This window comes from Adelges cooleyi, unplaced genomic scaffold, assembly GCF_023614345.1.
Source record: "Adelges cooleyi isolate 19-005CV unplaced genomic scaffold, UGA_ACOO_1.1 ACOO_flye_CR_arks_rails_tigmint_CR_PRNA_376, whole genome shotgun sequence".
In the NCBI taxonomy this organism is placed as follows: Eukaryota; Metazoa; Arthropoda; class Insecta; order Hemiptera; family Adelgidae; genus Adelges; species Adelges cooleyi.
Genome location: NW_026096053.1, coordinates 1,904,721 through 1,932,128, shown reverse-complemented (window position 1 = coordinate 1,932,128; position 27,408 = coordinate 1,904,721). Strand labels below are relative to the sequence as shown.

The 27,408-nt window shown below is 31.6% G+C and overlaps 1 protein-coding gene across 3 annotated transcripts in view; it reads right to left on the bottom strand.

Annotated features, from left to right (window-relative positions):
* LOC126840652 (uncharacterized) overlaps nucleotides 1–27,408 on the bottom strand; it is a 140,985-nt gene that overhangs the window by 33,383 nt on the left and 80,194 nt on the right. The window contains exon 1 of one of the 3 annotated variants that reach the window (XM_050576533.1): nucleotides 23,664–23,667. The exons of the other annotated variants lie outside the window; for them this stretch is intronic. The gene's annotated coding sequence lies outside the window, so the exon portion shown is untranslated. Of the gene's footprint in view, nucleotides 1–23,663; nucleotides 23,668–27,408 lie in introns of those variants that run through there. 3 annotated transcript variants of the gene reach the window in all.

The window sequence follows — 27,408 nt, the reverse complement described above, 5'->3', positions numbered from 1 at the left end:
ATAGTAATAACAACGACAACAGCCGGCGGAGACGGTCTCGAGAATCGGCTGTACAGTAAACGGGTGTGTGGACCGTGAACCTTTGTAAATAATACAGTATTTTGCCATCGTCGCAGTCACGGCTTTATCGAAGGAGGACACCGCGTCTATTAAAAACGATGATGTCGGTAAAAGAAGGCCCGTAAGAAGAAAAAAAAGTAGTAATAATAATAAAAGAAAAACCACCGCGAGAACGGCATAAACTTTAACAACCCTGAGCCAATATCCGAGCATTATATTATTATTATATAGGAAGGTGAGCCTGGTTTTTATACGGGACGAGCGGTTGGTATTTTATTTCTCGAACCGAATAAATTATTCAACGGCGCCGGTACGTCTTATTAAAAGGAATTTATACAAGTCTTTTGGCGTTTATATGTTCACCCGAGGATTTCAGGTGTTTTTTTTTACGACCCCGGTCAAGCTGTAGGTCTACGGTGTCTACCCCGGAGACGTTTATTTTGCAATTTAAACGGCGATAGGCGACAGGGGCTAAATTTTACGAAAAATACTGTAATATACCGAATGGTTATGGTGGATAAAATATGATATCTGACCATCTATAAGGTGCTTAAAACAAATATTATACATTTTTTTCACCTTGATCCTGTTATGATTAAATTATTTTTACCTAACGCCCATAGGACTCACCGAACCCAATTTTCTCAATTACCCACATGTATATAACATGATTTTTACCTACCTTTGAATAACACAGAAAATTCAAAGTTTTTTTGAGACGGTTCGAAAACTGCAATGTACCTGACCGAGGTAATGTGATAGCCATCACTTTCGGACGACTCTTTTTTTACTTTTTTGTTCTACTATTTCGGATTCTCGAACACTTCAAACACAATAATTAGTCATGATCATAAATATCAAATTAAACTTAAGCTTTATTATTTATAGATAAATTATATCAAGTGCACAACAGGCTTTTTAACGTTAAAATATAATTGAAAATACATTCAAAATACATCGTCAGGTGTCATTGACGATTGGCCAGCATGTCATAATTATTAGGCAATTTTGTGTTTAGATAATATGGATCATGCAATTTTTATAAATCACCCGGAATGTATTTATTTTGCTATACTGTTACTCCTCTTATTTATATTTCATGATCATTGTGTGCGTTATGAATTTTATTAGTTAGTTTTGTAAACTGTACTTGCTGTCAATAATTTATAATGAGGTATGTAGTAAAACAAGAAAAATATACACTTTCAACAATTGGTTTAGTTGAGTATAATTATTGTTTTGTGTATTGTGTATAACGTATAAATTGGATTGATTAAGTTCTGAGTCGTACAATTATAAGGTATTCATCAATAATAGTTAATACTATGATTCACGGGAAATACATGACATACTATTATCTCGAAACTAACTATGTACCTATTGTGTTATGGAATATGATGTGCGCTATTGATTTCTGCAAAAGCCATCGTTACAATACAATGCCATTTGCCAATAGAAAGTTGTTTAGAAAATGGTTCCTTTGTTCTTAACATTTTTGCATTGACAATATATATATATTTCTTGTTATTAGGTCGTATCGCCAGTGTGGCACGTGAACAACTTGTAAACGTTTTCATATTATAAAATTGAAAAATTGAATGGTTTTAAACTTTCGAGTCTTAAAGCTAAACTCAATTGGAAACGTTTTTAGAACGCAAACTACAAAACCACTGAAATCTCTTTAAGACCCCCCAAAACACAAAATTATTATAAAAATCCCAAAACGTTTAAAAACTCTAAAAAATAAAATCAGTTTCAGCCTGAAAGGTGCAACCCGATTTTATTTTAGCCTAAACTAAAAAACCGAACAGTTGACTGTCTACTATCTAGTTGTAGTAGTGAGAAATAACATTTAATGATAATATTCATTGAAATATCCTATTAAAATGGGCCTACATTTGAGCAATAATAGTGTTAAATATTACTAAGTTTTAAAATGTATTTTCGTCAAAAAAGACCTTTTGAGTAAAAAATATTATAGGATATTTTTATTTCTTGCCGTTATTTATTTATTCATTATTGATTCGACATTTTTTTAGTTTTACTGATGGACATCTTTAAGTTAATAATAGTTTAATTTTTCGTTTTCTGTTTATTTATAACGTTTTGTTGAAATACTCAATTTAAAACGTTATAAACATAACGTCCTAAGCCCAAATTTGTAATCTATCTAGTAACTCATAAACTATATTGTGAAAAGTGAATTTTATTTAAATTTGAATAACCATTGTGGTATTTGTGTCTGTAAATGCCTATTACAGTAATATCAATAAAACACAAATTACGTATAAAGTGCATTGTGACTGAAAATATTAAAAAACGTGATACTTCATTTATTTATTTTTATTACTATACAAAGGTATCTATCTATAATACATTTTTGTTTTGTGATACATACTACAGGGTAAGTTGCTTAAAATATGAGAATGAAAATATTGGCCATGTATTATTTTTTTATGATGTCTATACGGCTGCGGTTCAGACACAACAATACGTGCGGCGAAAAACCCTTTGGCTTAAACTTTATACGACTTGTAAAGTAATTCCCACAATATCGATTCGTTTTAGAACCATTAGTACGGTTACAACTTGCAGTGTATATTTTACACTTAGAGTTTTATTAGCACCTCACGTCGCATCATCGGCTCATCCTGTACGGGCTAAAATTATATTTTACAACGTGTTAGAAATTGATATACAATGATGTACTTATTTCATTTTATGACTGACTTAACACGTGCAATATTGTAAACTTGACCTTAGGTTTCGAGCAAAACGAAAAAACTGTTTTAAACATTTTGAAGTTGTGACGTATGGCTGGCTCGTGCTAAAGATTAGGTTAGGTTAAAAAAAGTTAATTGAATACCGAAATCAATAAAAAACTAAAATAAACATGTTGACATTCAGCGTTGTTTCAAGGGTTGTATTTTTTTATGAATAAAAAAAAATGTATAAGTTTTTATCATCTATGGAATACGATTTCCGGTAAGATTGAATTTCTAACACGAATCCATAACCTTTACAGAATATTTGCCGTTGCCTTTAGTATAGCCTATATTATTTTTTTTATAGTTAAACAAAATATTATGACGTTCAATATCGCTCACCCAACAACGCATCATAAACAGACAGTAGTTATGTACTAAAACTCTGTACTGGATCAATTATAAACATGGAAAATATATTTTATTTTTACATTATAAAAAATGCACCTATATTATTTTATTTTCCGTTTATTTACAATTGATATCATAATCCACTTTGAACACTATATTTGTTTAGAAGAAAAAAAAATACAATTTTTAACATTAATAAAGTATACCGATTGAAAAAATTATTTAAATACACCTTGTTATAATGTTATCATTGGAAGCGCTTGGGCCATAAAAAAAACGTTTAAATATATAATGTGTGTGTGTGTGTGTGTGGCTCAAGTGAAGCATTTGCATATTAATCAAATAGATTTGCAAAGGGAGCAGAGGAAAAGGGGTAACTCATGATTATTTTAAAAACTTTTTTTTTATTCGATTTTTAGAACGGAAGCTGTACAAACGAACGTTTTGATAAAAAAGAATGCCCCGAAAGGAGTTGCATTAAAAAAAAACCCACGTTCCGATCGATAATCGTGACAGTTATAAGCGCATTAAAATCTACATTCAGGATTTATACTAAAAGTACAGACATTATTAGAACTATCAGATAATAATATTAAAAAAAAAAATATTGTGATTTACAATAATTAAATATAATATGTTATACGAATTAGAAAGTAAGCCAATTAGCTAATTAGTATACTATGTAGATCACTTTAAAGTTTAAACATTTTAAGCACTTTGTTTTGTAATGCATTATAATAAAAAACAATATGTATAAAATACTAAAATAAATTATAACTAAAAAACATTTAGCGTACCTAATATTGGAAATAAATTCTTAATATTATCTCTAGAACAATGTTTTATGACCACATAAACTAATATAATATGTATAAAAGATTTCAGCCAAGTCTTTTTCAGTTAAAATTGAAGTTGGTTGGGCTTTTCCCGCAAACCTATTTCAATTTTATTAATCAATTAAAAACGAAAATGCTAGGCACTAAGAGGCAAGTAAGAATAATATTTATTAAAATAAAGTTAAGATAAAACAATAGTAGGGACATTTGAAGGTAACTTATTGCTTATTTGAACCACAGTTACTGCTTATCGATTGTGACGAACAAGAATTATTCATCGTACCTATAACAATTACCTCAAGCATATATTTTATGGTGCTAAGTCCCTCTATGTGAATTTCGGTATAAATGAAATACAATGACCAATAAAGACCATATCAGAAGATAGAATAACGTGATTGAAAGCCAAATTTGAAAGCGTACATTTATAGTATATATATTTTATGTATACATTTATAGTATATATCACAAACACTAGCAAATCAAATTTATTATCATTTATTATTTATACGTATAGTACTGTACGGTACATTTTTAGAAGATTTTTAATAGTTAATTTAACAGTCTCTAACGCGGCAACGAAAGTACTCAAAATATAAACAGCTTTTGAGTTCTGGAACATTTCCGAAATTGCCTGTAAGCTGGACTGCGCTAGTGCGTTCGTTTAATTAGCGTTACGGTGGTGGTATTTATGATGTCATAAAATAGAAACTTGAAGACTTTTATGCGTATTTACGAGCAGACTTTGCAATAATTAAAAACAACCGTCTTCGGAGCGAAAAGCAACCCGGACGTGTTTCTTAATTTTTAATAATAAATTATATACGCCGTTTTGTCGAGATAAAATGCTTCACGAGCACAAGGAAAATATTAAATATTTACCTTCAGCACAAAACACACAATAATATCGGCTATTATTAGATCTAAGCCGTCATACCCAAACGTTCATCTACAATAGCTTTTTTGTACTATGGTATTCTACTCAGATTGAAATTGTTTAACGAGGGACGTCGCATTCATTTGAGTTTCACTTTTTTACGAAAAAATACTGTTTGATTTATCTTTTTTTAGAAGATATTCCTGCATCTTTTTATTTTAATTAAGTAAAATTATCAGCCTAGATAACAAAAAATTACCAATTAGGTAATATAAAGATAATTTCATAACAGTGTATCTAGCTACGGACAAAGATAACCTAACCTGTCCGGTTAGGTTAATTCTACAAAAATTATCTACATAAGATATAAGAAGGTTTTACCTAGATAACCAACACTTATTATCAAGCCTAGGGTACTTGCTAGAGTTCACAGTTAAGAGAACGCCATAAAACCCAGGGTTAGCATTTTTTACTCAACACTTTCAGCAAATTATACTTTATTTAAAAGTTAATTAAGTATACACATTACCATTTGAGTTTTTAAATTAGATAACGTTCCGGAAAATACTAAAAAAGGTAAATATTTCGTGATTTTACAATTATATACAATAATATAAACAGGAATGTTTAAAAAAATACATTCTATAAAATTATAATTATTTTCTGATAAAATGAATGTCTTGTCTTTAATGAATCTTCTCTTATGCGTTGTACAAAATATTATTATAGGCAGCTGTTATATTAGATGTGCATAATATTTAAATTGCCGTTCGCCGGAAGCGTCATAAAGTTTATTTTTTTACAACGATTGGTCATAAAAAATTGCCATGAAAATCCATCTCGCTGAACGTTAGGTTGTTTTCATTTATGCACGTGACGTACAGAAATAAATCTTCCGGTTAGGTAAGTCCGGGGATGAAAGTGACCGTGTGTGGCGGGAAAAAATTACCGTGGGACACAAAATGAAGACGTCCCGGTAGACGGCAATAAATAATAAAGGGATTTAAAAACCTTCATTTTTTTTATCTACATGATATATCTTATATTATGATCTTACATAACACTTTTTACACTGAAGATTTTTCTTCCTGCGCCTTGAACGATGGTTGAACCATGATTGAATCATTGCTGCTCCGACGCACATGAAACATTTACCTGGTAAAATAAGAATCTAAACGAACGCCACAGTACCAGCCAATATTATATTAAAAAACAACAACAATAATAATAATAAATTGATATTGATAAATTATTGTGTTTCTGTCATTACGACGGAAATGAATAATTATTGTCGTCGATTGAGTAGTATAATGAATAGGAAATACATACTATTTTTGTTTTGACGGTTTCAGGTCATGTTTGATTTGGGTGCTGTCCGCCTTTTATTTTATTTGTGTTTCGTTTAGCTACATGTTTCAAACTGAAATTATATTTTGCTCGTCATCGTTTCAAAAGCAATAAACACAGTTGCTTCGTTTTTAATTTTAAAGTTCCATAACAAGCATTTGCGGGTATTTGGGTGCCAATCACATGCGCTAGATGATTGTTTTTAGTAGGTCGTTTAACCGTGTATATTAAAAATTGCAGTGCAAACGTATACAGTATGTTTGAAGAACAATTATTAAAATGTTTTATATCCTACGCATAACAATGTATACGATATGTTAAATTGGCTATTAACATTTAACAAATATGTATTAAATTTTAGTAATACAATAACAATCTGGACGATAAATAGAGAAGCTTATACTATTGGTAGGCACAGGTGCTTAATGGATCGTCAAGCTGTCAGTGAGAAGAGTATTTTCATTTGTCCAAACTAGTATTAGTTGTTATACCTTTCGTAACACTGTAATTATAAACCTTGACTCGATAAAAAAATAATGTACTAAAAAAATTGTTTTATAGTTTTACTCCGTTAAAATTGTTTTTTTTTTCAATAAATGGACATTGAAAACAAAGCAAGATAAAACTATAAAAATAAAATAATACACAATAAAATTATCGTTTTGTTCTGTGTAGCTAATGAAAATAATGATTTTTTTTCTGATAACTGTGAATTGTAAAATTATAACGATAGAAACCTAATAACGCGCAGGAAATTTGAAAATTGGTCTGCTTTTTAATGAATAACAGCGACGCTATACCCTCTTTCGCATGTTTGTTTATTATTATTTTTTGTTACAATAACCCCCTTAACCGTATACACACTGACAAATACAAAACGAAACGAATACTTCAACGTTATTTATTACAATAGTATGTTTAAATATTTTTGTATTTATTATGATAATTTTAATCCCCTCGTTCGTTTCGGCAAAGATTAATAATGTATTTACGAATAGCAAATACGGGAGAGAGAGAGCAACGTGACGGGTCCATAATAAAATCAAATTGACCTGAAATTATTCTTCCCTTAGATAAGATGCCCGGGATTAAGGACAGCGTTTTATGTATGCAAATTAGTGCAAATTCGACAAGATAATTTGTTCAACGCATTAAAAAAGTACAATATATAAATGTATAATTTGCCCGAGATCTCGTAGAGTTTTTTTTTTTTACATTTCAAAGCTACTGTATAATAGTTAATTAACATTCGCATATTTAACGAAACGCCTATTATATTATATTACAGTAGCGAATGACGTTATTTAATTTTATCTTTATTTCGTTATATAAAAAAACCAAATGGCGTTTTTTTCTTTTTTTAACGTATTATCGTTGTACATTGTCGACGGGGGGTAAATATTCAATGGGGAGGGGGGTACATTTTGTGTGTATTATAAAACCATTTCTTAGCCTTCCGTATCGTTCGGATCATATCTTTGTAAACGAGAAATGGGCAATATGAAGATAGAGATGTGCACTGTTATTTTGTATATTCATTAATATGGTTTTATGTGTTGTTATTATTATATTATGACTAGAAATGCAACGTTTTCCTAGGAGGAAATACATTTATCAGTTATCCAGGAATTATCCCCGTCCCATCCACGCTTACCACTATCCTCTTGCCTTCCCCTCCGCCATTACTTTTCCTTCCCATTATCACGCTGCTAAGCGACACGCCAATTTCCAGACAGCATATAATATTCACGTGGGACGACTCCGTTGATATCGCAAACGTTATTGCCGTTATTATAAAACGCGATTACCACTGTTATTATTTTCAATGCACTTTGGGATTTCTTAATAATGCGGGGACGACTTGGGAAGGAACGCGGCCGGTATTATTGCGTCTCCTGTGTCCGGCGAAAAGGGACACGCTAAACGGGGGCCATTAAAAGTTATTACGCAGACAACGCCGGCGAATCCGCAGTTAATGATCCCCTTAAGGATTCCAAAAAATCTTTTGTCATTCGAAACGACGTCGGCTAACGACCTACGCGCACCCCGACGACGGTCGTCCGGTAGATAAGCAACAATGGGGTGCGAATACTGCAGTCGGTTATACAGGCCGGTGTCGTGGCAAAGACAATGCTCAGACTTAACACCGGCCATATCTATTCGAGGCCGTCGTTAACCCCGTGGTTCGCAGTTAACGTCTCCGGCCTCTATATATATATATATAGTTTTAAGACTTTGCATTAGAAACGTTCAATTTTGTCAGATACTAATAAAATACAAAACCCGTGTGATGTAAAGCGTACACACCTGTTGACGTTCGACACGCCATGACGATGGGCTCAGTTACGGTACCTGATGTAGTCGATCTCGCATAGATATTGTCGAGTTACAATATAAGCACAAACGCTGGAATCCCTATGAAAAATAACGTTTTCACAAATTAAACCTGTCCGAGAGCCGAGCTTAAGCTTAACATTAAGGTCGTATTTTTAAAATATTTTGCGTTATCACGGTATATAATACAATATATACTATTGATATACCCTTTACGCTGTACATTGGTACACTGAACGTGGTAAATGAAATCGACAATATGTTGAATAAGGTGGTTAACCTCCTTGGGTATAAGAGATGTTCCTACCTATGCGTCCTACTCTAAAGCGCTATTACAAATAAAAATAAAAATTGTATTAAATATTTAAAATATAAATTAAATAGCGTTAAACCATAAAAAAAACCATCATTATAAACCAATACCTACTCAGCTATCGCATCGAAGCTAAAAATTAACGCCAAAAAAAAAATTATAACTTTCTTTTTACGATAAATATTTGTCTTGATCGATGATAATTATATACTGTCAACGAGAAGTCTGTCTTCAGAACATACGCATTGCGGTAATTTATTTGTAGCTTAAGATATTATGGTTCAACAATAAATAGAATATAAAAATAACACAATTGTATACAATATCATTTTGGTACATTTTACAGTTTCTTAATGCTAATTATCCAACATTAAATTTTATATTATCAAGATAATAACTCAAAAGTAATAACTAGTAATTAGTATAATTTTCTTCTTATTAATTATGCTTGTCAAGATTTTTAATTTTATGGTATCCAACATTATAAATTACGTTTTAATAAACAAATGATTTTTATTTAATAGCGATTTCCATAAACTTTAACTGTTCGTTTTTACTTAAACGTACTATATTTAATTAAAGAACAGATTTAATTGAGATAAATGTTGTTGTAAATGTTTTTTTAATTTTCCAGTTATATTGCATGATATTTAACTGTCTTTATCTTTTTTAAAATTAAAAATAAACCTTTTTTTTTGTGCCCACTTTACAACCGGAGACGCTGATTCGCAAAAAAAAATGTAGCGGTGTTTAAGTATCGGCAATATTATAAAGTTTCCTCCAATATAACTTTTCATATTATGGTACGCGAACAGTTTTAAGGGTGTTAAATTCAAAACTATAAGGATACCAAGCCCGTCTAAACCCTCCTCCTCCATCATCCAGCCACCCGACCCAATCACATTACGCTCGCAGTCCAAATAGGCAATATGTTATGTTAGCTTAGCATTATTTTGAAAATTTTATTAAGAATATCTATTGTAATACCATTAATAATTGTCGAGATGTAATATCTTCTTGGCGAAAGCTAATAAAATAAAAAATAATATAATTTTTCTTTAATATTATTGAGTATATTATAGGTACTTAATTGTACTAAGGTTTTGTTTTTCCAGTGTTACAATTATTGTTTTAATATTATATTTTTACTGTTAACTAATTATTTTTTTAATTTATTTAATCAGGTAATCAGTGTGGTCGTCTGAGCACTTCTTTGGCACGATATTTGTACGATAACAGTATAATTAAGGAAATTATATAACAAAACGGTCGAGCGGTCAGTAATTAAAAACATATTATTACGGTTAAACGGAAAACGATAGAGGTTGAGGAGCTTTGGCGGTGCGCAAATAATTTTTAAAACTCACGCCACTATAATATTGTACTATAATTTAATTTTTTTTTCTACCATATTATAGTATAGTACCAAGATTACACAACAACAAAAAAAATCTTTTGGTTTTGTGTGTGTGTGTTTATAAACATAATATTATTCCGGTTTTTTCTTTCATAAAAAAATAATCATAATAAGGACTGCGGTAGACAATGGGCGACCGGGTGAAGAGGTTGAAAAGTCGCTGGCGGTATTTTAATGATCACATTTTGGATGAAAAGTTTTTTTTTCTTCGTATGAAACATCCGCGACAAGTCGCCGAGGCCGTTGTATAATATACATATATACTATACTGTATCTAGGTAGAATTTACGAATTTAGAATTATTTGTTCGTGGTGCCACGCCGAGACTGTATAAGCATACGACCGATAAAAACCCCTATAAATAAACTTTTGCCTTAACAAACTTCACGGGACGTGTCGGGCTGGCGCAAGCGGCAAGGCACGTTGTGAAACTCCTCGAGACCTAATTTCCTGCGGTCGATTTCTTTCTGGGAGATTTTTATCAATATTCCTTATGTCGTTACAACGCATATGTACATAAATGTAATGTATCATAACGGCGCATCGCTGTACGTATAAATTATTACCGAGGACCCTTCGGAGATAATCTATTATTATTATTATTATTTATCCCATGCAAGTGCGTAGTCTGTAGATGATATATTATATGTTTCGAGGCGTACATTTACTATTTAGACGGTACGCAGATTGCAATAGTATGGATCTTGCCGTTTCTTGGCGTAAAATAAAAAATCCAGTACAATGGGGCATAGTGGGGACGGGTAGGTCATAGGTCTACAGTCGGAACCAAGCACGGCACAGTAAGAAAGTATTATACGTAAGTGAGTAGTTGTATAGTAACTAGTAAGTAATGGTAGTAATTGTAGTAGTAAGTGAGTATAAGCCTGGAGGTCCAGTGTTCGCGGATAAAAATTCAATTATCGATTAAATCATTGTACCTAATGGCCATTATGCGCGTAAAAAATAACTTTTAGTATTAGGGTGCATACGATTAGGGTTGACCGTGTGTCTGTAAAAATGTATTGCCATAGTTACCCATATTATGTATATCGTAATTAACAATACAATGACAATATTTTCATTACCTGTTGACTGTTGATTCACTCACACATAGCGACCTGGAAATTGACTACGGTCATAGAAGTGTGCTTTTCCCATTTGTTGGGGTTTTCCTTAATAAAAAAAAAAAGTTTGAATACAGATTTTTGAGAAAATTGTATATGTTCCATTCTAGATAGACATTCGGTCTAATTTTCAAACCTAAATCCCTAAAACTTTGCTTGAAAAAGTGAAACAAAGAAAAAAATTCTATTCCTTCTAGGGGAAAGGGTAATATTTATTACTTGCCCCAGATGTGCTAATAAAAATAGTATTTAAACTATTGTATAGTGTGTTTATACGTGGTATTTTAATTTACCGTCGATATGCATTTTAAAATAATAGATTCATTAATATTCGATTACTTCTTTTCAGACAGTATGGAAACGGGACGTGCACGGCGACAACATGTTAGAAACGATAAAAAATCGAAAAGCGGCCTTTGAATAATAATGATAAAAAAATAAAATATCTACCCGCCTGCTTAGGGAGCTGATCGGATTGGCATTGTGCTGAACAAATTACTACAAACTGTATACGTGCAATAAATTGTTAAACGGAAATTGTAGACCGACTGCAGCAAGCGCCTACCTACATATCTATACATATTATCTACTATATCTATGTGTATAGTATAGATAGTTGGTTAATTTATTGAAACCCAAAAGTCGGTTTCGTTTCATATGAAAACGTTTATTCGAGTAAATGTAATTGGAAAGTCGAAACCTCAGCGTCTTGGCCGCTGTTGAATTCTCTCGGGACACTGTGCTAAAATGATTAAAAGTAAAAGTTCAAATGAAATCTTGATTATGATTCCTATATAGTCCGTGGTCCGTGTAGAGTCCGTTTTGCGCGTCTTTGCAAAAGTGTAGACAATGGTCACTTCGCGATAATAAAATAATGTATTGACCCGGAAAAACTGGACCAATGGTCAAACGTACATTGAAAATAGCCTTTTAATAGTCCCGGCTATTAAAAGGAATTACACTTTCTACTACTATTATTATAATATTCTAAGTCACTAGGAAAATAACTAATAATCCACAAAAAACTAACTTTTTTAAACGGAAACTTTATCATTTTGCCTAATTAATTGCCATTAGATAGGCTGATTTTTTTTTCTAAAAATATTCATTTTTAATTTTAATTTAACCTAAGGAATTTTTTAAAAGTTGTAAAATGGGCCTTTGTTCTAATCAAAACTTTTATTATTATATTCAATAAAAAAAAACACTCGTTCTGTGTATGAAATGTAAAATTTGTGTTCAATATCATGCACAATATTATATTAACATGCTTGAAAAAAAAAAAAAGTGTCATATAGAAAACAATATCAACTTTGAGAATAGTACAACACTTAAAAATAGTTATCACAATATTTTACTTTGTAAGACTTTTGTAATCACAGTTGTACTTTGGTTCATAAAATAACACTTATTAGGCTTAATAGAAAAAAACGCATTTTGCAAAAAAAAAAAAACAAATTGGGCTCTTGTTCTAATAAGCGTATCATTTACATTGTCAAATAGTGGATGAACAATTAATGTAGGTACGTAGATTAATAGGTACATTTCACAAAAACAACAATTGAGAAATACAATATATATAAATGTAATTTCATAATAAAACACAATATTCTATTCTATTATGATTTCTTTGTTATCGTCACGAGATACACGTCGGAGAAATACGAGTAAATCTGACTAGTTTTTAATAAGCCATTGGAAAAATTGAAAAATGTGAAGATTTAGAGAACCGCTCATCCGGAAACACCGATATTTGTTCACGTGCGATTTCTCACAAATCGTTTTTGGACTTATCTCCAACGAAACGTTGCCCGAACGATATCCGCTTCAGACATGCCGGCCTAGATATACACAGTGGATGTATATACAGTGTACACATAAGACCGGACCAGGATTCAACCCTCTTTTGAGAATATATCCTCCAGAGACGATTTGTAATTTACAACGACATTTCTTTCGAACGTTTTTCTTTCCTCGTTTTTTGTCCCCTACTTGTCCGTGCCGTAGAATCTTTAATGCGCTAGTCGAATGAAATTGTTCGATTTAATATTATACATAATCATATTGTACACACTTAATACTTACGGGACAGAAAGCAAGTGCAGTATAAAGCGTACGACGAGCTGACGTTTCAGGAAGTCGCTTACTTATACTGTAAGCAATTTTAATAAAACAGCAATTGCTATGATTTAAAATATTGTAAAGCCTATTCGTTGAAAAGGCTCACCGTAATCGATAGTAAAATATATTAAGATAAATTATTTATTTTTTTTACAAATTTGTTTTTAATTCTAAGCCTAACAAATAGGCTGTGTAACGTGTACAGTATGAATAAACAATTTGTAATTAGAACCATAAAGCTATATATCATACATTTTTTATTATATAGTATAAAATCGTGTACAGTTATACAATAGTAAAGGCCCACATTAAGACGTTTAAGTCTGCTATATTTGTCTTGTCGCAGTTATTACTATCACGTTGGTTTTTTTTTAAGCTGAGCTTTGTGCGTGTCAAAGACACGATAACTTTTTACCTGTAAGCCAATCTTCTCGAGTAGAATCTCAATTGATCCGGAATCGTATGAAACTTATACTTGGAGGTGTTAAGAGTTGAAAAATGTTAACCCCTTCCCCTGCAAAATCGATAAACAACACCCTAAGTTACTGACACATTTTCATTTTGAAATTAGGGCATAACTGTTTTAGAAAATCGTCGAATTACTTCCAAACTATTACGGTATATTTGGTCAGTAATTATAGTACTATCTGTACTAAAATCTCATAACCCTTTCTCCTAGAAGGGTTGAAAACTTTTCTTTATTTAATTTTTTTAGCACAGTTGTCTGATCTGAAAAATAGACTGAAGGTAGGTTAGGTAAAGTTGAGCTATAATATTACAATTTTTTAAAAACTATTTAATCACACTATTCTTTTATTATGGAATCCCCCCCCCCTCAAAAAAAAGGGTAAAATTACAATTGATCATATTCAATTTCCAGACGTGAATAAATTAACAATGAAGGGTTCTGAAAAATATTTTCATCCTATTTTTGATGTATATATTGCCTATTGGTAACATGGTAACGAATAATCAGAGAACACAGACGAGCAACCCTAAACTACACCATTTTTGGGAATACAATTTTTTTTTATGATGTTAAGTAATTTTTACATGTATGACGAAATTCCCAATTGTCTTTTCTAAATGTTTAGCGGGATTATTTACAATTCAAAATCAAATAAGACTATTACAAACACATAATATTTTATTGTCAATAAATGGATTTATGTTTAACAATTTTTACAACTACGATTTCGCGTCGAAGCGTTTATTTTGAAAGTGATTTCAATCAATTCCGGTTATAGTAATTCCCGAAAACCTGTGACTACCCCGACTTCACTGGGCTGGCTTTTATTATTATTATGTTTTCATTTTTCTTCATTTCGACTTCCCCGTGTACACACACCATACAATTCAATAGCCTTTCCGGCGCTGTTCCGTATTGCTTTGGAATAAACGGTGAGCCAGACGACTTTCAAGGCACAAAAAATAATAATCATGTCGACATCGGTGTAACATAGTAAAAAAAAAGCATGGCAAATTGTGAAAAAGAAAATGTTTACAAACGTTTTTGTTCGGATTGAAATTCAAGCAGTCGTCGGTTCAACTGTATTGTCTACTCTTTCCTTTTCTGTTGCAGTACTCTTGTTGGTGTTTGCTTATTTTCCACACTCTCCATTCGCCTTTCCCTCAAGAAAACTCCGGCGTTCTTCTCAAATTACCTTTTTTCGTTCCGCTCACACCTCGCCATTTCCGTTTTCTTCCCAAAAACAGATTTCACGCGCACAAAGGCCGAGCCCGCCTATATTCTTCATCTTTGGCACTGCATTTAACATCCGCCGCCGATATCGAATAATATATTTGTATGTGTGTGTGCACAGTACGCTTGTGAGCATGTGTGTAGGCACATCTGTTTATTTTTTTCCCCAATATATATATATATATATATATATATATATATATATATATATTTATACATGAATATACACACAAACGCACTCCTTCGATTCGTTTTAAATGACTTCACCTTTACCCCGGCACGTCAACATCGTATTCCTACTTGGTAAAATGAGATTCCTTCTACCCTTCGCCTCTCTCGGCACCCTTTGCAAGGTTGTCGTTAGCATATTATACTCTTCGAGTGCTAATCTCTTTGACGTCACACCGCAGGGCGTAAAACCTGTTTAAAATAATAATACGTTCTACATTTTTTTTTTCAATACCAAATTGTTTTAATAGGATGTACAGTGAAAACATAAAAAAAAGAAAATCGATCAAATATAATGATAAATTTAGTCGCTGATTTTTTTTTTTTGTGACTTGTAAACGACTTGTAAGACTACTTGTATAGAAATATTAATTAAAACTATAACATAAAAGTGTATAAATGCCAATTAAATGTTCAGTGACTAACGAAAAATACTTATAAACTTAAATTGTTTCGAGTGCTGCCGAAATTAAGAGAAAGAAACAGCTTTATTTCAAAAGAGAACTGTCCAATAGATAGATTGCTTAAAGGCACGGTCTATTATGTACTTATCAGCACTGACTTATAAATTATCATGTAGGATGATCCATGATTGTAGTTGTTGTGTGTTGATTAAAATTTGGTTCTTTACTATTAGATAATTATCTCCATAACTAAAAATTATTATAAGCTGACTAACTATTTATTAACGGTTAGACCTAATACAATACTAACTTTATAATAAATAGTAAAAAGCCAGTACAGTGGGGTCGGGGCTTAGTGAGATCGGAGCATATTTGGGCGGAAAGGGCACAGGTCTGTATAAATTATTATTATTATTCCAACTCATAAAATAAACGCTTCGACGTGAATGAAATATAATGATAGAAATACAAATATCGATAAAAGCATTGTACCCAATGACAAAAATGAGCTTAAAAAATTTGAATTTTTAGTTTATGAGTGGATATGACTATATAATTGATCGTGTGTCTATAATAATTTATTGCCGTTGTTACCCATACAGCGTAGTTAATAATATAATGCAAACGTTTTCAAGTACATGTCGACTGTTGAGTCGACTTGAAATTGACTACGGTCAAAGTGTAATTTTCCCTTTATTTTGGGGGTTTTTCCTACAAAATATGTTTCAACTCCTTCTAGAATCTAGAGGAAAGGATTTATGATAATTTTTTATTACATTACACTAATTTTATTTCAACACAAAACTTTTTTAATTTATATATTACCTAATAATTGATAATTGTGGTTATAAAAACATTGCGCTTGCGAAGTTAATGTTCAATTTTCGAGTTATTTTTAAACTTTACCGCTTTCCGTAATTCAATTGCAATGCCATCAATCAAATAATTGTATAATTAACCGGAGAAAAGTTTGAGATTTTATTATTTTATGCTTGAATGAATAAAATTACTACAGCTTGGCAATGACGGAAGTCGTAAGTACCTACTGTTTGAAAGCGAACAACGGTTTTTGTGCGCGGCTTAAATTTATTTTCCTTTTCTCTGTCGAACAACAAATTACCATTAGTTTCGACAACTTGCTAAAGTTGTGTTTTTACACCAGAGTCCACCCCCCCCCTCTTTCTCTCCTGCAATGGTCCTCAGCTGTATTTCTCATATAATTTATTACATTTTCTCCGACACTTTGCCCTTTCGGAAATTAAATCTGCCACATTTTTCTTTCATTTTCCAGATACACGCTCCCATGATTGTAACACTAATCACGATACAATCCATTTTCTTAGAAAGTGATTTTGGCCTGAGGACTCTAACAGATTTTTTTTGTTTTACACTATTTTGATTTGTAACACTTTATACGTATATATTTATTTATTATAAAGTAATAAAAATATATAATATATCATAACTTATTTTTTTTTTTTGCATGGTCCAAGTAAAAAATAAAAACAAATGATAAAGTACATTGTATTTTGTGTTTAAGAGAAGTTTTTAACAGATGGCCTGTATGTAAGCGGGAGTGAGAAAGTATTAGAGACAAAATAATATGTCATATTATAAGTATAATAACTTTTATTGAAAACAAACAAAAATTATATTTATTGATATTTATATGTATGCTTAGAGTATTACTATATTAGAAATCAGATAAACTTTCAAAGTAAATTGTCTACGGAAATATCAATAAAAAACTTAACTATTTGTAATATTTTAGTAGGTATAATGTGAGTAGAATATTGTGTGAAAAGTCATCCAATTTCGGTTGAAAGGTGTTATTTCATTTTGTTTGATAGTTTTTGGTGTGATCTTAAAAAAATACCTTATAAAAATGTGGTAGTAATTTTGATCGTTTTTTTTTGTAAAGTCATGGCGTTACAAAGTGGGAATTTTTTTGGATAAAAAGCTTAGGTATTTTGTTTTCCACATCAACCTTAATGTTCTAGCTACATACGATATCTGATCGATAGCGAATTAGAAATATTTGGTCCAGTATTTTCAGTGACACTGTTTACACAAACACAAATGAAAAATACATTGTAAAATTCAATACGCATTCCCAGTTTCACAATAGAAAGAATTCGATTAAATCAAAATAATGTACTTTTGCACCCTTGCAAATATTTTATCGTAGTTCAGTTTGAAAAAATATACTGTATCTAAATTAGTTTTAAAGACAAACCCCATAGCCTTTTTAGGTGTTATAATACATATATGTATTATTTGACTAGCTATTATGTTAACACACATCAATACACAAATGAGTGACTAACAAAAGTAACTAACTCAATACAATTTTACTAAAATTTGTACTAAAAGTAAAAAACTCAAAACAATATTCAATAAATTGGTCGGTCATTGTAAAAGTAGTGTAACTCCACAAAAAAGTTTAAGTTCATTTATTACATTAGTTTTGGTTTCATTTTCTGTCACTAAAAATGTGTATAACCTTTGGTTTACAAAAAAACAATTAAAAATAGAAAACACCGAATAAATACTTGTATTTTCTTTCCTACACATTAATTTACAAAAATCTCGTTAGATCAATATTCAGTTACAAGAAGATATAATTAATTTATACGATACAAATATTGTTCGTCAAACAAACTTTATATTTTTTTTCGGGAAACAGTATTCGATAAACGTCGGATACGATCGAACAGAATATTATAATAATATTTTTAAAATTAATTTCCTGTTTTTATAAAAAAAGGTTTTTAGGGTCGTTTTCGTTTACTTAAACAATTTCGGATGTTTATCACATAAATCAATTTAATTTATCGCATCGGCTTTACCCTTTTAAACGGAACCGACAACCGGGTTGATAAATAGCAAGACGTATTTTCACCAAGTGACACCATGAAACATTCCGCACGTGATGCAGTTATCGTAACTTTTCATTCATTTTTTTCCCCTTCGGTAATTCGTTTTCAAGTTTAAATTATACGTCAGTTCTGTCTGTCGTTCCAGTATAACAGAACCGATTGCAAATCATCACAATGTATAGTTGTATCTATTAAGGCAGAGACAAGAAATATACTTATTCTTAATATTATCGTTTTTAGGACCAATATTGGTAATATTCAGTAATTTTCTATTTGAATTAAGTGGTTGGTGCTTGAATACAAGTGTTTTAAGTTTTTTTAAAAACAATTTTTAATAATATCCAACAAAATTGTTTGAAATTCACATGTCAAGTACTATTAGAAAAGTATATAATAAGTACAACTAAGAATATAATATATATATATATTTTTAAGACATTTTTAGATTATATTTGGCGTCAATATTTTTAACAAGTTTATAAAACAAAACAAAAATGAAATAACTTTTGTAGAAAAAATTGAAGACAGATTTTAGTTATTTTAATGTATATAGGTATGGTTTATCATAGGCTGCAGAAACAAATCGGGTTCATACTGACAATACGTCTAAAAGTTAAAGAGTTATACATTTAAAAGTTTATAAACTTTAGATATTTGTTAGGATTTGTTTTGTAAACCGATATCGAAACCGGAAGAAATATCAAGTTTTTTTTTTTACAATTTTACTACTCTTTTTTAAAAGTTTTAACTAGAAACTACTTCTGATCGATGTAAGTGTTACATGAAATCATCATTGGAAAACGAAAAGCTTCCAAAGAATCCACAGTTACCAAAAAAAAAAACATTTTCACAAAACTTTAACACATGCTTTACTACATTGAACAAAAACACAGTAATTTATAGCAAGTAACAATGGGAATTTGATTGTATTATTGTGTTTTATTTATTGGAATTAATGTGAACAGAAATTTCAATTCGATAAAATTAATAGTAAATTATTTATAACATAAGTTATAATACAGTCTATGTGATACAACATTTTAATTATAAATTAATTTTTTAAATATTAATTACTCGAAAACATTAAAACGGATTATGAAATACATTTTTATTTTAAAATATTGATGGTATCGGTATGTAACTTCTCTAATTTATGAAACGCTTGTACTACACTACCTTATTTCTCGCCAAGTGTTGAAAAAGTATAATTTAAAAACTTTAAAAGCTCTTAAGCAATTCACTATTAGTTTTAGGAAACAGTTCATAGGTGATGCGATTTAAAGTAACTAGACTAGCATACACGAATCAATTTTTTCTTCTGCACTTGGCTGCTTAACAAATACTCCAATACCTGATTAGTCTATGTCTTACAAATAAACACACATAGTTATAAAATATCATAACTAAACAATAATCGTACTTAAAGAGTAAGGTATAATCTAAGATTAGAAAAGCATTGTGTATACGTTATTTTATTCGATAAACAGTTATTGTGATAACATATTATTGTAATGGGACAATGCTGAACGTTCAATGCATTACGTGAGATTATGAAATACTCGAACAAGGCAAGCCCTATTCTCCTAAAAGTAATCCCATTCAATGGCGTAGGTATTTCTATTGTATTTTGCCTGGAGTTAAGTCGACGATAGAGTAAAGTGGAACTTCTATTTTTATCGCGACCGTTCGCTTTGTATCAGGAAACAACTTGTTATTTTCAAGACGTTTCTATGTAAAGTCTGCTAATTCGATTATTTACAAGTTTTATCGCCGAAATTCGTAAAGGCATAACCAAAAGGCATAACTTCAACCAAGAGGTATGCCAAATCTTCATAGAAACACACATGCTGGTATGCAGGAAATTAGTAGAGCTTTCAAATTTGTAGACTGATGTTTTTAAAACATAAACTAACCTAACCTATCCGTTTTTTTTAACAGATTTTGGCGTATACGTAATGCACACAAAAGACAAAATAATATTATTATATTATGTAAGTAATATTGTTGTTGGCCGAACGCCAGTCGTCGTTGTAAGATACACAAGACGTATTCTGTAATCTGGTTTTGGTGTTTTGCGCTTTGGCGGCGTTCAACGGTGAAAAACGCCATTCACTCAACATGTTTATGGACTGTACTGTGTATGTGTGTATATATATATATACACGAGAGGAACGGGTTTATTTGCGAGACAACAAGGATAATTACATAATACGCATTACTTGTACTTGAGGCACGTAGTATTGCAAAGGAAATTAATCTACCCCTTGGGGTAGCACAACGAGAGGGCTCTATTGCCTCGTCGCGCTCTGTGATTCAGCGAAACTTGCCTTAGCACAAAACGATGACGTAGTATGAAATCAACGGTCTCGTATAATATTCAACGGAGAGAGATAATTCTATTACTTAAAATAATCTTATCGTCGATGTTATTAATCACACCGTTCAACGTCTTCTTCCGCCGTGTTCCGAAAATTAACTATTAAAAAAAAACAAACAAAATTACAAGCCAAAGTCGCCGAGCTTCCCGTTTTATCATACAAACTTCTATTACTTTTGATGGAATGGAAGGCGGACAAAATGAATCAAACGAGTTTTTACTATGCATAATAACGTTTGATTTGATTCAACTATAATCCGGTTATAAAAAAAAAAACCCCTAGTAAGTATATTATGCTTATGAAATAATATTATTCCATATTGGACGCTGATATAGCGACTTATAGTGTAATAATATTATGGAACTTCAGATGAAATATAAACAGTTTATTAATTTTTTTTATATCTAACAAAATCAGTTTAAAAAATACAGTAATTTGATTTCGACGCAATAACGTAGGTATAAATAAGGGTACGGGTCATGAAATTGATATTGTATTTTATAATAATTTACAAAGCAAATCATGTCAACAATGATCGTTATCGTACATTTTGTATTCAAATAAATTTAAAGACCAACGATTCCGTTTAAAAGTTTTCTGCTTACACGGTTCGTAGCGGACTGGACAAATCGCCAAGACTGCATTAAAGTATTAACGTGAAAATAATTGTTACATTCAACTGCTGACATTGCACATCCGATTTTACAAATTGACAACAACCCTCGCGCAGAGCCAAGAGTAATTTCCCGATTAAAATCCCAACGGAGGGGATGCAGGGCATGTCGGTTGTCGATCAACCCGTTTTCAATCCATCGGTTTGGCTGTGTATACACGCGTGTCCGCCTTTGTGTTATAATAATATTACAGGGTGGGGCAGAATAACGAGAGGATTTGAAATGTCTGGGGTAAAAAAAAACATTCGATTTTTCCAAAATTAATTTTCACCGCCTCGAAGCGCATAAAAAATGGGTTAAAAATTAAAGCGATTTCGCATAGTTCATTTTTATGAATATCACATCTGATAGATGAAGTTCGCATACGTAATCTTCTAGCCGGCACATGAAGATGCCTTCAGTCGCTCTACGCAACATTGCCTGTTGGATTTGGGCCATTTCTTATCGAATCCGTTGTCGTTGTTGCGTTCTCGGTGGGTTATCTTGAACAAATACGATGTTCAAAAATGGATTATTCATTTTGTCTTTTTACAACCATTTCAAATCCTCTCGTTAGTCTATTCCACCCTGTATATAATGTTGTTGTGCACGTAGCGACGAAATGCGAATTCCCGTGGGATTACTGTGTTTTTGATCGTAAAGCCCGGCCCCGTCAAAGTACTACAACCGCACCTGCAAATCCGCTCGGAATTAATTTTAAACGTGTCCATCGGATTGATATCGTAACGACTTCACACCCTCTCGTCACATAGAGCATATAGTGCACGGGCCAGTGAAGTTTGGTCGGCGGCCAAAACCTAACCGGAGACCGGAACACATAATAGCGTTTTTGATAAAGGAAATCCACTGACACCACTAAAGGGGGGTAGGGGGTGGGGGTGGACAGGGGTTAGGGCAATGACAGGGGACCGAGGTGTTTCTAAATTAGAGGAGAAATACGGTGTAAAATATATGCGTGCGTCCGGATGAAATATCTAGTAACCGCTCCGGGGGAAGTCGACGATGTACCTATAGTGGAAGCTCGGCCGTTATTAATCGCCGTTTCCGTTATATATATATATATATATATATACATTGTCTCCCGGAGACGAGACGCGCAAAGGTCGGCGTTAAGGTCCTGATCGCGCGTTACCACCTATATAATATATTAAGAAGGGTGTGCGTGTCACGTGTACGGGCGGACGTCTTTGATGACAAAAGCACCGCGCCCGAGAAATTCCAGAAGTTTTTAAGCGCGTTAATTAAACGCCCGGCGAGAGGACGGCGGTATTATTATTATTATTATTATTATTATGTGATAGGTAGGTTGTTAAAATTAAGCTTGCCCGCGTTTCCGTACTGAAATTTAGCTCGCCGATACAACCCGTAACCGTTGTTTAATTACTTTTGCGACCCGGACACACTGCGCCAAAGCTTCTTTTCCGTTAATACACGCGTGTAAAACAGCAGCTGCTCGTGTTACCAGGCCCGGTTATAGGTGGGACGTGTGCTGCTGGTGTGCACATAGTATAGTGTATTTACTTACCGCACCCTCCGACGTTAATTTCTTCGCCTTCGTTTTGAAAACTTGTCCGCTCGTTTGAAAACCGTAAATCGATTGGAAGCGTCGCGCACAAAATCTACCTACTATTAAGTATTATACACGCGAGAAGCAACAGTTCTTTTAGACGTACTGTCATTTGCACTAATTATTATTGAAACCTCTAACGGACTTGCCGGGTATTTATTCGTACCTAAATTATTGCATTATATATATTATTTCGTTTAATAGCTTTGCTGTGTCATAATATTGTTGTATCAGTTCTGTACGAACGATACATTTCGCAGGACTACAGCAATTAAGCCTTTTTTTTTTTTTTTGACAAATCCTATCCAATTTATGCAACGAGATGTCTAAGTACGGTAATACAAGCGACTTTGTAATGTTATTTTGTCTTATGCGTTTTTTTTTTTGGAAATTCGTATAATTCTCGGCGGGAAATTCTCACAAACGTTAAAAGGAAATGTCAAAATAATTTAAATCGCATTCCTTTTCACGCTGTCAATTATTATCGCTTTAAATACATTTTAACCTTCTTTTTTTTATTTTTTTATTATTACTTTGCACGTGCTAGCGATTTTGTAATTTTTAAGTGAATATCTCTTGAAAGTTGAAATATATTGGCACTTGAACGTTTTATTTGAAGTGTTTTGGAATCATTAAAATTCGTCATTGCTTTTAGCGAAAGGAATTAATTAAAAATGTTTCAGTGTAGTAAAACATAAAAAGCAGCTGGAATTTCAATTGATATATTTTACAAAGTCGGCAAAACAGTCGTAGAGGAAAAACATACCAAATTTTTTAAATAAAGTTTTTCTGATAAATCTAAATATTCCGTCGCACAGTGGTCCGAGAGTAAATTCCAGGCGCTCAAAAGTCCTATTAATAAATATGCAAAAATTATCAAAACAATTATGAATTATTAATTTTAATATGTTTCTTAGATATAATATAAAATTTCAAGGTCATATGTGTACCTAGACGTTTTTTATTGCTATTTAAAGTTCAGTTTTTATAGTTTGGCGCTTATTTTGATTTCAAAAATAATATTTCGTTACAATTTTTTTACCCTTTGATATTTTAAAAAAAAAATTTTTAATTTAATTTTTTTATTTAACTAGTAGATAACTAAAGGAAAAAAATATTTTTTTTAAAAAATGTTTTTTTTTTTAAACTAGTTATGAGTTTTGAACTAGTTTTGAATGAAAAATATCAGATGTTTTGATTTTTTTTTAATTTAATTTTTTAACTTAACTAGTAGACAATTTAATTAAAAACAAAATTAAAAAAATATCAAATGGTAAAAAATTGTAAGCGAAATATTAATTTCTGAAAACAAAATAACCGCTAAACTGAAAAATCATACTTTTTAATTTGCCTTGTGTACTAATTAATTTTTGTCTGTCGCAAAAAAAATTAATATTTTTAAAAACCTGAATACTTTGCTCTACAACACCTATGTATTGTTATGTGGGTAAAAATTGGCAAATTTTAGTACTACTCTCTTAAAAAAAAAAACATGTAAAACATCTGATATTTTTCATTCAAAACTAGTTCAAAACTCATAACTAGTTTAAAAAAAAAACATTTTTTAAAAAAAATATTTTTTCCCTTTGGTTATCTACTAGTTAAATAAAAAATTTAATTAAAAATTTTTTTTTTAAAATATCAAAGGGTAAAAAAATTTTAACGATATATTATTTTTTGAAATCAAAATAAGCGCCAAACTATAAAAACTGAACTTTAAATAGCAATAAAAAACGTCCAGGTACACATATGACCTTGAAATTTTATATTATGTCTAAGAAATATATTAAAATTAATAATTCATAATTGTTTTGATATTTTTTGCATATTTATTAATAGGACTTTTGAGCGCCTAGAATTCACTCTCGGACCACTGTGCGTCGAGGAAATAATAATTTTAAATTCACAGAGTACTATTGTTTTGGCAAGTGGTATTCATAACACAAATAATAAATCTTAACTAAGTGAAATGTAATATAAAAGGATCTAGAGGAGTATATTATCCCTTTCCTTTTCACATTATGATTCTTATTTGGCTCAATCTGGGATGTTTTAAAAGAGGATTTATATTAATTGACGATATGTTGATGTCTGCTCAAACCGGATTAGTCGTACAAGCCGGCGGCGGGTTGGAATCTGGTTAATGTTTTCCAAAATAATTGAACTTAGACAATTAGTGGACTTCTAAAAACGTCCGGGTCGGAACTATCGAGACCGTCGCGTCTTAAGCTTCTACAATAATATTGAGAAACCCTATTAGGAGCATCTTAATAATATAACGTGTAATTTAAGTGGTCGAAGGCGGGTGGCGCACATGTCGCGCTGGTATACTGACGTCAGCAGCTCAAAGATTTTCCGGTTAATTAATGCACCGCGGTTTATGACGGTTTTCGCATATAGTAGCCAAGCTTACCAACGACAGGTATGTATATTATCATGCATAGTATACATTATACATGTATATACCAGCGGATTGTTTGAAGGAAGCGTCGGCGGTAGCGCATGAGGGTAATTAATGTGCCATACCCTAATTGAACTGTTGACGACGACGACGGCGGAAATATAATAATATACAGTTCTATACAGTTTGTATATTGTATAATGCGTATAGCACACATCAATATGTACCTACCTACCGTTGACTTTCAGCCGGTCGGATTTCATTAGCCGTCACAGTGTCAATATATGTATACACACACTGCACAACCAACGCACTATAATACAAATTGCATGTATTTTCCGCCATTTCACGTGCAGTCGTCGACGCTACAAAGACAACAATACAAGACAAATCGCATCACACGTGCCCCTTTAAACGCCACAAGGAAGTAGAGTACGGAATTAAAAGGCTTTGCTCTCATTATGCATCCAGACCGACGACGACCCATGTTGACGTCACATAACATAGTACAGCTCAAGACTCGACTTCAGTCTCAATCCAAAACAGATATAATAGTAGCTATTATTATTATTACCATGTTATGTATAATTAAGATTTTTTTTTTTGTGTGTAATTAGTACAAAAAATGTTTGTATTTACAATTTTTTATATTTGTTTAGTTATGTTTATGAGGCAAATGTTCAAATGGCAACATATGTACATTGTAAATATATTTTCTTTAAGACACGAGAATCATCTGCCAGAAAAATAATGGCTAATCAATAACCGGGTTTAGAGTTTTTAGCATTTGAACGTATGGGGAGGAGTAATGCAGTGCTAATATTATTATCTACCAACGGTAGGTCGAGTTTTTATTTTATATATAATATTATACACAGTTCGTTATTTATTCATTTTTTTTTTTTTAAGGATTTATTTAACTTGTAGTCCATGGGGAAATTAACGACCGGTAAGTGTTGAAGGGAGTTGTAGTTTGTCTTCTAGGGAGTTACATATTATTTATATTGTTGATTGACCCATAAGTCATGTGCAACGTACCTAAGTGGTATTACGTTTGATTGGCCAATGTGTTTTACTTCGGAGAAAAAACCATACTCGTTATGTTATAGGATAAAATATATAAGGACAATATCTCGGCAATTTATTTTAGTTGAGTGAACACATGAGAAAAATGCTCAGATGCTGTATAAAAGTTGATCAGTGTCAAATAGCCGACCAACCGTAAACACGTCATTTTGTTTTTTATAAGGCTTAAAGTTGAAAGCATTTCTTAAGAAATCTACTGTCATTATAATTACAATAATATTTAAAAAATACAATTTTCGTAAAATCTCATTTTTTTTTTTTATTATTTATAAATAAAATCTCGAATTTACATGAATCCCCTTAGATAACAAATAACATTGTATTGACTTTTAGTGTTTTACATACCACATATGAATTTGGGTCATGTTGAAAAATTGGATGCAAACATTTTGGAATGCATGTAGAACAAACTGGAAATAACTTAAATAATTTTATTCATATCTCATTTTCCGGGATTTCCTTAATTTCCCACTTGAAACTTTTATCATTTCCTCGTATCATCGTACCGCATACGCCATTTAAATATCGTTGTTCAACATTAATT